Raw genomic sequence first — 11,562 nt, 5'->3', positions numbered from 1 at the left:
AGAGAGACAGACTCTCCAAGGGGCAAGGAGCCAGATGCAGGATTTGATCCGGGATCACAACCTGAGCTGAAGGCAGATGCTTAATTGACTGAGCCACCCAGGTGCCCCTTACCTTCGAATCTTATAATACTTTATCTGGGTAGAACCCTTGAAATCATCTAGTCAGACTCTTCAGTCTCAGGATCTTAAATATTATTATTTTTATTTATTAAAGATTTTATTCATTTGAGAGAGAAAACACAAGTGAGGGGGAGGGGCAGAGGGAGAGAGAGAAGCAGGCTCCTTGCTGAGCAAGGAGCCCCACATGGGGCTCGATACCAGGACCCCAGGATCATGACCTGAGTCAAAGGCAGATGCTGAACCAACTGAGCCACCAAAATGCCCCAAGATCTTAAATATTATTAATTACTGTTTAGGTTGAATTATGTCCCTCAAAAAAGATATGTGGAAATCCTAACCTCTAGTCCCTCAGAATGTGACTTTGTTTGGAATAAGGTTGTTGCAGTGGTAATGAGTTAAGATGGTGTCATACTGGAGTAGAGTGGGCCCCAATCCAACATGAAGGATGTCCTCATAAGAAGATAGCCATCTAAAGATGCAGAGACTCAGGGAGATGGCATGTGAAGATGGGGGCAGAGATTTGAGCGATGTGTCTACAAGCTAAGGGACACCGAGTATGGCTGGCAGCCACCAGGAGTGAGGAGGGAGGCCTGCAACAGATTCTCCTTCAGCACCCTCAAAAGGAAGCAGCCCTTTGGGCGTCTGGCTGGCTCAGTTAGGGGCACCTGTGACTCTTGACCTTAGGGTTGTGAGTTGGAGCCTCACACTGGATATAGAGATTATTGAAAAATAAAATTTTGTAAAAAAAAAAAAAAATAGGACACCTGGGTGGCTCAGTGGTTGAGCATCTGCCTTTGGCTCAGGTCATAATCCCTGGGTCCTGGGATCTAATCCCACATCAGGCTCCCCACAGGAAGCCTGCTTCTCCCTCTCCCTCTACCTATGTCTCTGCCTCTCTCTATGTCTCTCAGGAATAAATAAATAAAATCTTTAAAAATAAATAAATTAGATAGATAGATAGATAGATAGATAGATAGATAGATAGATAGATAAGGGCATCTGGGTGGCCCAGTCAGTTGGGCATCTAATTCTTTTTTTGAGGAGGGGGGGCATCCAACTCTTGATTTCGGCTCAGGTCATGGTCTTGGGGAAGTGGGATCAAGCCCTGAGTGGGGCTCTGCACTGGCTGTGGAGCCTGCTTCTCATTCTCTCTCTCCCTCTCCTTCTGACCACCCCCCTTATGTTCGGAAGCACTCTCTCCTTCTCTAAAAAAAGATTTGAAAAAATAAGAAACAACCCTATGAACACCTTGGCTTGGGACTTCTAGCCTCCAGAGATATAAGACAATACATTTCTATTGTCTTAAGCCACCCGGTTTGTGGTACTTTGTTAGAGCTAAGGAAACCAAGAGAATAAGCCAAAGAGCTTTTGTTTCAGTGGGTTTTACCCTCTGACGTGTATCACATTGTCTTTGAAACACAAGAATACACAAACTCACGTTCTGCACACTGTCAGAACAATGACCTCATCACAGGTCACATAGCCTCTGCTAAACCCCACTGTGCACTCGCCATAGTGATTAAGGCAAATAGCATCTTGGTTTGTTGTGAAATGTTTTTGACCTTGCAGACCCCAAAAAAGGGTCCCTTGAGAACTGCTGACTTATCCAAATCCCTTCTTTTCTATTGACGAGGAAACTGAAGACCAAGGGTAGGACCCTTCCCTTAGTCTTGGGCTAAGCCCCAGCTTCCTGACTCCCTGTGGGGGTTCCTAGAACCACAGAGCCACAGAACAAATGTTTAGGGGAGGGGCAAAAGCAAGTAACTAGAGCAAAACAACTAGTTAGTCTACACTAGACACTGCTCTAGACTTAGTTACATTATGAAGTAAAGGTCCTTTATTTATCTTTTTTTAAAGTAAACTCTCTCCAACATGAGCCTCGAACTCACAACCCTGAGATCAAGAGTTGCATGCTCTACCGACTGAGCCAGCCAGGTGCCCCAAACATAGTTCCTCTAAATTGGCTTGTGCACAACATTCATTTCATTTTTATTTTTTTAAAAGATTTTATTTATTTATTCATGAGAGACACACAGAGAGAGGCAGAGACACAGGCAGAGGGAGAAGCAGGCTCCATGCATGGAGACTGATGTGGGACTCGATCCTGGGTCTCCAAGATCATGCCCCGGGCTGAAGGCGGCACTAAACTGCTAAGCCACCAGGGCTGCCCTTATTTTATTTTTTTAAAGATTTTTGTATTTATTCATTTGAGAGAGACAGAGAGTGAGTGAGAGCCTGAGCAGGGGGGAGGGGTAGAGGAAGAGAGAGAAGCAGACTCCCCACTTAGTGGAGAGCCTGATGCTGGGCTGTATTCCAGGACCCCGAGATCATGACCTGAGCCAAAGGCGGATGCTTAACCGACTGAGCCACCCAGCTGCCCCAGCACTCATTATTTTAAAAAGTGATTTAGGGGCACCTAGCTGCTGGCTCAGTCAGTAGAGCATATAACTCTTGATCTCAGAGTCATGAGTTCAAGCCCCACATTGGACATGGAGCCTACTTAAAAAAAAAAAAAAAAGTGATTTATTGGGCAGCCCGGGTGGCTTAGCAGTTTAGCGCCGCCTTCAGCCCAGGGCGTGATCCTGGAGACGCAGGATCAAGTCCCGTGGTCGGGCTCCCTGCATGGAGCCTGCTTCTCCCTCTGCCTGTGTCTCTGCCTCTGTGTGTGTGTGTGTCTCATGAATAAATAAAATCTTTAAAAATTTTTTTAATTAAAAAAAGTGATATAAAGTGTGTGGCCCATATTTTAAGAAAGCTTTTTTCCCCAACATCAAAGGCAACATGTAATTGCAATGCTGAGGAAGTCTAGGGGGCCCATGGCCTCCTGGAGTTGGTATGAAGTAAACGTGAGTGCGCATGCATACACGCAGAGGTGTGTGTGCACCTGACACATGCACATGTTTCGTGAGAAGCAGCCATAGTGCTCTTCAGGTTTTCAAAGGGGATCCATGACTCCAAGAAGATTGCTAACCCCTGCAAGAGGGAAAGGTCATCCCAGGAACGCTGACTTAGAGGCTTTCTCTCAGCTATAGGTGGACTTTGAAATCAAGCTACTTCTCCCTCTTCTGCCCACAGGACAAGTCTTTCTGCACGACTCTCTGCACATTTGTGGACAGGACCTCTCTCAGCCCTGAGCTTTTCATGCCAATGCCTCATGACCTGAAACCAGATGTGCATGAAACAGCTAATTTATTCAGAAGTCATGTGAAGAATGACCTCCGCCTGCAGTAGTCATCAAATAACAGAATAATTCAGGGCCGTAGGGGCAGGCGGGGGCCACCAAAAGACAGAGACTTTGTGCTTTCATTCTCCATTTTGTCCAGAACAACCAAATGTTCGGATAAATACAAACCTTGTGACAGTGATCTTTAAAATTCTACGTATTTGGGCAACCCAGGTGGCTCAGCGGTTTAGCGCCGCCTTCGGCCCAGGGTGTGACCCTGGAGCCCGGGATCGAGTCCCTGCATGGAGCCTGCTTCTCCCTCTGCCTGTGTCTCTGCCTCTCTCTCTGTGTCTCTCATGAATAAATAAATAAAATCTTTTAAAATAAATAAATAAAAAATAAAATTCTACGTATTTTAACACTTGAACATATATTGGATGGATCTTGGTGGACTAAACTCAGGTCTAGGTAAACAAAGTTTTTCTAATTGGAAATAAACAGCAAAAAAAAAGTATATATATATATGTGTGTGTGTGTGTGTGTGTGTGTGTGTGTGTATTTTCTTTTGAGATAAATAAAGTCTTGTCATTGTTTCACCAACTATCTAAAGTTCAATTTCATAATAACCAAATACTTCAGTTATTTGCCTTTTCATGGTCATGTTCATTAATCAGCTTCACTTGCCCAAATCACATTATTTTTGGAGGCTTCTGAGCAGAGAAAATTAGCAGATTGATTTGTCATCTAAACACCAAAATAAACAGCACAGAAACAATTAAAAAAAAAACTTCAGTTGAACAAATGTTGGAAATAACTCATCACTTATTTTTGCATATTTTGTGGGACAACAAAAATATGTCATGGCCATTTCTGGAAAAGGATATTTATCTTCCAAAGATGGTATTGGTGCACCTTCAAATTCACAGATGCTGCAACTGCTTATGGCCAAAGGAGGTCTTCCCCCCACCCCCCAACCCTCCACCTAGTGGGATTTAATTGCATATCCCCCCAGATCCCTATTTATGTATTCTATTTATACCTTGCAGCAATAAAAAGTAGTTCACTCTTGGTTTTTATCTGGTAAAATATCACAATTTAATTAACTTATTTTGGTCTGAGTCCAAAACAGCCTCTTCACGATGTCATAGAAGTTATAGGTTTTCTGATGGATGCCAAGACTATTAAGATGGTACTTACATTATGATCATTATGCATCAATGTATTATGGTCATCTCTATTTTACAGTTCATTATTTAATAGTGCTTGTCTAAAAGGTCAAAGTCTTTATAGGATCATTTGGCCCATTTTTAACTTGGCTAATTTACAAATAATTTCACAAATATTTTTGTGTCACCCTTATTTGTTGACAAAGATCTGATTCAGGATATGAAAGCTTCAGATTATAAACACACTGCCTTGACCAGATACCCTTCAGCATTTCCTCATTCCAAATAATACCAGCTTGTCAAAGAGATATGACATTCATAATATGGTAAACTGATTTTTAAAAATCATCTTCTTGGGCAGCCCCTGTGGCGCAGCGGTTTAGTGCCGCCTGCAGCCTGGGGTGTGATCCTGGAGACCTGAGATCGAGTCCCACGTTGGGCTCCCTGCATGGAGCCTGCTTCTCCCTCTGCCTATGTCTCTGCCTCTCTCTCTCTCTCTCTCTGTGTCTCTATGAATAAATAAATAAAAATCTTTAAAAAAATAAAAATCATCTTCTTTTCATTATAAATCTCAGAAACTAGAAATCTAAGTTGTAGCTCCTTGTCATTAATGCACACCCAAAAGTGCCTTCATTTCTAACGCAGAGTAACATAGCATAAGGTATGTTGAAAACCAGTCATTGTCTAGCTAACACATCTCCATTTTTTAGCACAGCATAATCAAATAAAATGTGCTTTAGTTAATGCTGTGTTCTAGCATTGAATAAATAAAACTAGAATTGTAACCCTAATTTTAGTATCAAATAAGTTATCTGACAACTTAATTCGTAATTCTTAAATTCTCAAACTGAGAATGCAATCTTTCTCAATAAATATAGATGCAATTTTCCAAAAAGAATACCTTCATATAGAAAAAAAGGAAAGATGAAGAAATGGGAAAAATATCAAAAGATATTTTTCATAACAAAATATTTTCTGTTTTTAGTGAAACCAGTCAAAAGTACAAAAATTCTAAGGGCATCATATAAATGCAATAAATCGTTCCAAAGAATAAAATGCATTCAATGTCTATAGGACTGTTCCCTGAACTAAGGAAATGCATTAGGGATGCATTAGCCACATCAGTGTGATTCTGGCCAATGGCCTCTTTATCAACCTGTCCCTTACGGAGGAACACAAATCGATTTTTTTTTTCACAAATCGATTTTGATGCTTATTAAAAAGAGCAAAGTGATTCCTTCATTCACATCTTGACTCAAAATCTCGACCTTTTTACTTATCCACAAAGGATAAGAACGTCAGAGCTATCTATAATAATTGGTCCGTTACACAAATATTTGTTCCCTGCCTATGCAAGACATTTTCCTGGGAGCAGAGCCTCACTTTGGATCCAGCACATACCTTGGAAGGCCCCTTGATGCTCTGCATTTCACTAACTGCCTGGCGTTCCTTTGAGGCTGGTAAGTAGGCTGTGCTGTACGTCGAGGGCGGATCTGAATGGGTCGTCTTGTACTGCGATTTTGCCAGTGAAGACATGGCTGTATGGTAGAATGGTTAATCAATAATTATTAAGCCAGGGATTAGGCCAGGAAGGGTCCTTCCAAATAAAGTAGTTATCTCCTGTGACTGTCTGGGGGACGCGGAAAACCAGTGTAGAATCCTATTTCTCATCACACACAAGATAAAACATTAATTATTTAAAGAGTTAAATGGAACATGGGGTGGGGCGCCTGGTGGGCTCAGTCAGTAGAGCATGCGACTCTAGGTCTTGGTGTCATGAGTTCAAGCCCCACGTTGGATGTAGACATTACTTAAATAAATAGGTTTTTTTTAATATTTTATTAAAAAAATAAAAAAATAAAGATTTTATTTATTTATTCATGAGAGACACACACACAGAGAGAGAGGCAGAGACACAGGCAGAGGGAGAAGCAGGCTCCATGCAGGGAGCCTGACGTGGGACTCGATTCCGGGTCTCCAGGATCACGCCCTGGGCTGAAGGTGGCGCTAAATTACTGAGCCACCCGGGCTGCCCCAATAGTTAACTATAGCAAAAATATTTAAACCTGGGGGAAATGTAGGTGACCGTTTCCCCTTTCAGTCTTCCAACCTGCAAATGTACTGCCTCAGGGCCCCGACCTCGGGTTTTTCTCTTCTCTCTGTACATTCAGAGCCTGGGTGCAGCACCTGTACTTATAGCTTGACATGAAAGTACATGCTGACAACTCCCAGATGGACACTCCAGCCCAGCCCTCTTCCCAGAGCTCCAGACTCAAAGATGGGCAGGCCTTCGTGGCATAGTCTCAGCAGCATCTTAAACCAGTTAGGCCCCAAACCAAACTCCTGCTTTCCCTCCCTCAGACATGCTCCTTCCTGGATTTCCTCATCTCAGTTGATGGCAGCTCCATCCTTCCAGGTGTTTGAGCCAAAAACCTCAGAACCATTCTTGATCTGCCTCTTTTTCATACCCCACATCCAACCTGTTGGCAAATCCTGTCTTCAAAATTGATTCAGGCTCTGACCACTTTTCTAACCACCTGCAGCGGTTCTGCCCTGGTCCAGAGCTTGGTGTTCTCTTCCCTGGATTACGTTAGTAGCTTCCTCATCCCCAACCCTCGGTCTATTCTCAGTGGAGCCACTAGAGCAATTGTTTGAAAACTTGAGTTTCAAACAATTTTGCCATTCTCCCCTCAAACAAATCCACTGGCTTCCAACTCATTCAGAGAGAAACCAGAGGATTTACCAGGGGCCTACAAAGTCCCACATGATCTGGCCCTGTGTTTTCTCTATGGCCTCATTCTCCACTGCTCTCCATCTGGCCCATTTTGCTCCAGCCACACTGGCCTCCTGGCTGTTATTCACACAGATAATAGGCTTGGCACCCTGGAGCATTGGCATTTGTCCTCTTCTGCCTGAAAGGCCCTGTTATGGGTTGGATCATTTCCCCAAAAAAGCTATGTCCAAATCCTAGCCCCTAGGACCTGTGAATGGGACCTGATTTGGAGATGTCATCAAGTTAAAATGAGGTCCTACTGTAATGGGACCTAAATCCAATGACTGGGGTTCTTATAGGAAAAGAGTAATTCAGAGATGTAGAAGAAACACAGAGATAAGAGGAGGCCACATGGTGACAAGAGCAGAGATGGGAGTGATGCATCTACATGCTCAGGGATGCCCAGAAATGCTGGAGAAGGTAAGGAAGGAGCCTCCCCTGGAGGCTTCAGATTGAGCACCACCCTGCTGACACCTTGATCTTGGACTCTGGACCCCAGAACTGTGAAAGAATAAATTTTTGTTGTTTTAAGCCACCTAGTTTGTGACCATTTGTTATGGCAACCATTGGAAACTAACACATCACCTCCCCACCCCAATATCAGATGCTTCACAGTGTCCCTTGGGTGGGGTTGCTTGCAGGGAGGGCTCCCAGGGCTAACCCATTTTGCACCTCTGCTCTACAACCTCTTCCCAGGTAACCCCCAGCCTCATCCTCCCTCCTTGCCCCAGCCCCTGGGGATTTTCCCATAGTCTGGGCAGAGTCTAGGGGTGCCCCTTCTCTCCTTGTCCTCCTCCCAATTCTCTCAGAGTGACATAAAGCCTGATGCTTCCTTACCTTTTCCCTGCTGAGTCCTCAAAAGGGGCATATTGATTGTTCCTTGGCCTTTACATTCTTACCATACCTCTCATATTCTTGAAACAATGTGGATCCTCTTCCTAAGGGAGGAGCAAAGGGAGTGGGAAAAAGAATAGCACAAATATTAATAGCTCAAGATATTGAAGATATTTTCTTGCTTGATTAACTAGTGGACTAGTCAGGTTTACCTGAGGGCAATATTAGAGAGAATACAAACTTTAACCCATTCATAGCTAGATACCTCCCCCCTCATTCCTTTCTTCCACATCTGACTCTTTCAGCTAATCCTCCATGATTAAGAAGCAAAAATGAGGGCACTGGCCTGGCTCAGTTGATGGAGCGTGTGACTCTTAGTCTCAGGATCCTGGGTCGAGCCCCACAATGGATGTAGAGTTTACTTAAAAAAAAAAAAAAAAAAAAAAGGCTTGGGTATGCCAAATATATCTCAATAAAACTGAAAAAAAAAACATTTTTTTTAAAAAAGCAAAAATGGTAGGAACCTGTGATGGCAATGGGGTAAGTAGGAATAGGTAATGTACTATATGGGCTTTCTTTTCTGTAAGATTTTATTTATTTATTTATTCATGAGAGACACAGAGAGAGGCAGAGACACAGGCAGAGGGAGAAGAAGCAGGCTCCATGCATGGAGCCTGATGTGGGACTCGATCACCGCTCTCCAGGATCACGCCTGGGCTGAAGGCGCCAAATCGCTGAGCCACCCGGGCTGCCCCTATATGGGCTTTCTGCCTTGCAAAGATCTGAGCAAATGCTAATCAGGCTTGCTGCTATAACGGGTCCAGAACATCACGATCCGGGCTCCGACACTCACACGTTGGCGTTTCAGGGGTGGGGCCATGCCTTGCACCCCACCCCAGCCGTGGGCTGATGACTCAGGTGGCAGAGGGTCTGTGGGAGGCAACAGATGGAAAGCCGTGAAGACCAACAGTCGGAGGAACAGAGGGTTGAGTCCTCTGGGAGGCCGTATTCCAGAAGAGATAGAGAGCTCAGCAGAGCAAAAACCCATTTAACGCCTGGAGACGGAAGGGTGGTCATTTTTTTCCTTATTGAGAAATGATTCAGATTCCCACGCATTTTCTCTTCCATTCTCTCTCTCTCTCTCTTTTAATATTTTATTAATTTATGAGAGACAGAGAGAGAGACACAGAGGGAGAAACAGGCTCCACACAGAGAGCCTGATGTGGGACTCGATCCTGGGTCTCCGGGATTACGCCCTGGAGTGAAGTCGGGGCTAAGCCGCTGAGCCACCCGGGCTGCCCAACTAACTAGAATTTAAACAAAAATTTGAAACAAATCAACAAAGCATTCAGTTCCTCTGGCCCTTATAAGCAAAGGAGGAGGAGGAAAGGAAAGCAACCCCTCTGGCAAAGGCAACCCCCTTTCCCTGACGGCTCTCAGCAAAGGGAAGAAGGAAGCGGAGCCCCACGAGGAGCTGCGGTTCCAGGGCACAGGCAGGCCCGGCAGGCCCGGCAGCCCTGTCGAGGTCCTGGCCCCCAAATTCTCCCTCCGGAGCCCGGGGCAGCCAGGCTGAGCACAGACGGGAGCCTGGCACCTCCATCTGGCCCCTCTGTTCTTGCTGTGAAGTCCTGAGCAAAAGGGTCCCTGCCTGTTTTTGCAGGATCTGGGCAAAGCAGCATGTTGGTTTCAGGGAGCACCCAGGTGCCCCGCACCCCCACCCCCGCACAGGCTCCACTTGCCCGGGCAGCCTGCCTGCGCCCTGGGGCCAGCCGGTGTGGCTCCCGCCGACCCAGTTATGGGCGAGCTCCTGTGCTGCAGCTCGGCGCCGGCCTGCTGGGTTTGTCCTTGTCCGGCGGAGGTGGGGGTGACCCATCCTTCTGTCCTCAGGGGCTCTGAGCCTGGCGCGGGGAGCAGGGCCCCGGTCCTCCTGGACTCCTCTCAAGGTCTCCGTTTCCTTCCTGGCAACTCGTCCAGGAGGCTTTCTTCGCTGTTATGTTTACTACGGTTTCCTACAGAGCTTTACACGCCAGGTGCCCGCAAAGTCATCTTTCCCACCTGCTTTGGAAAGTCACGAGCCACCACGCTACGACTGAGAATGAGATTCACGGAGAGAAGCTCCTCCTTGCACCCTGTGCCCCCCGTGCCTCCCCTAGCCCTGCCTCTGACCTCACCCAAGGATGGTGGACGGAGGGCATCCTGCGCACGGGCCAGGGGCGGCCGGAGCTGCGTCCGCGGAAGGCGAGGGGAGGCCGTGCGGCCCTTCAGCGCCGCGGCCAAGCCAGGAGGCCTGGTCCCACAGGCGCCGGCAGGTTGAAGCTTTCGTCGGGACTTTCCCAGGCCCCGCCAGGATTAAACTCAGCTAAAATTCACAGCCCCGACCGCCCCCTGAGGGCTCTTTTCTTTTCTTAAGATTTTATTTATTCATGAGAGACAAGGAGAGAAAGGCAGAGACACACGCAGAGGGAGAAGCAGGCTCCATGCAGAAGCCAGATGCGGGACTCGATCCTGGGACTCCAGGATCATGCCCTGGGCAGAAGGCAGGTGCTCAGCCGCTGAGCCACCCAGGTGTGCCAGGGTCCCTTCCTTATAGGGTTGAGGTAGCTGAGATGTCAGCCCTTGGGGAAAGGGAGTCTGTGAGCACTCATCTCTGGGAGGGGTGTCTGGGGCCTCTTGGGGGTTGGCCCTTCTTGTCCTCAACCGGCTTACAGGTGCTCAGGATTACCTTCCTCTTCCTGGAGGCCCCTGGCTTTGGGATTCCGATTGCTGGAGGCCTGGCAAGAACGTTGCCTGACTTTGGAGGTTGTTTCTGAGGTAAAGACAGCAGAATTCACACCTGCTCTGAATGTCTGGTATGTCTGTCATCTGGGAGCACTTGCAGTACCATCTGGCAGAGGATGAGCCCCTCACCAGCTTTGCAGCCTAGGGTAGGTCCCTGAACCTTTCAGGCCTGACTTCACACAGTGAGAATGATTATAATGCCCACCCTGTAGTGTTTGGTGAGGAGTAGAGACATGATGTATGGAAAAGACTGGGGCAGGTCCTACAGAGCTGGCATAGCACTGGCAAGAGGACAAAGTGCAGAACCTAGAAGGAAACCCTCATATGTAAAGTCAATCAACTTTTTTTTTTTAAAGATTGATTGATTGATTGATTGATTGATTTGAAAGAGAGAGCGAGAGAAGGCGGAGGGAAGGGAAGAGGGAGAGAATCTTTCAGCTGAGTGTGGAGCCACCACTCAGGGCTCCATCGCATGACCCATGAGATCATGACCTGAGCTGAAACCAAGAGTGTGACGTTCAACTAACTGAGCAACCCAGCCTCCCTCCTTTTTTAAGATTTTATTTATTTATTTGAGAGAGAGAGAGATCGAGAGCACGAGCAGGGGGAGGGGCAGCGGGAGAGGGAGAAGCAGGCTCCCTGCTAAGCAGGGAGCCCAACATGGGACTTGATCCCAGGACTCAGAGATCACAACCCAAGCCAAAGGCAGACACTTCCCTGACTGACCC

Source organism: Canis lupus, chromosome 3 (genome assembly GCF_048164855.1).
Source record: "Canis lupus baileyi chromosome 3, mCanLup2.hap1, whole genome shotgun sequence".
Lineage (NCBI taxonomy): Eukaryota > Metazoa > Chordata > Mammalia > Carnivora > Canidae > Canis > Canis lupus.
Note: the sequence above shows the minus strand (reverse complement) of the source record.